The sequence below is a fragment of the Ictalurus punctatus genome, chromosome 2 (genome assembly GCF_001660625.3).
Source record: "Ictalurus punctatus breed USDA103 chromosome 2, Coco_2.0, whole genome shotgun sequence".
Classification (NCBI taxonomy): Eukaryota; Metazoa; Chordata; class Actinopteri; order Siluriformes; family Ictaluridae; genus Ictalurus; species Ictalurus punctatus.
This window is the reverse complement of record NC_030417.2, coordinates 21,817,521-21,817,846: the sequence shown is the minus strand read 5'-3', so window position 1 is coordinate 21,817,846 and position 326 is coordinate 21,817,521.

Here is a 326-nt window from a genome sequence, read left to right as displayed (position 1 = left end):
AAGTCAGTATTGAGTGTTTGTTGTTGTTATTATTATTATTATTATTATTATTATGTTGGATGTCTGTGTGGAGTTTCTTGTGTTTCTCCCCATGTCCATGTGGGTTTCCTCCAGGTTCTCCGGTTTCCTCCCACCTCCCAAGAACATGCCAGTAGGTTGATTGGCTAAGATAAATTGTCCATAGTTGTGAATATGCATGTAGGTGTGAACCCAATTAAACAAATAAGCCAAAAATATTATACTTCATTAATTTATTGAGAAAATGATCCAATATTACCTATCTGTGAGTGGCAAAAAGCACTTTGGGCAAGCATGAAAAAAACCTG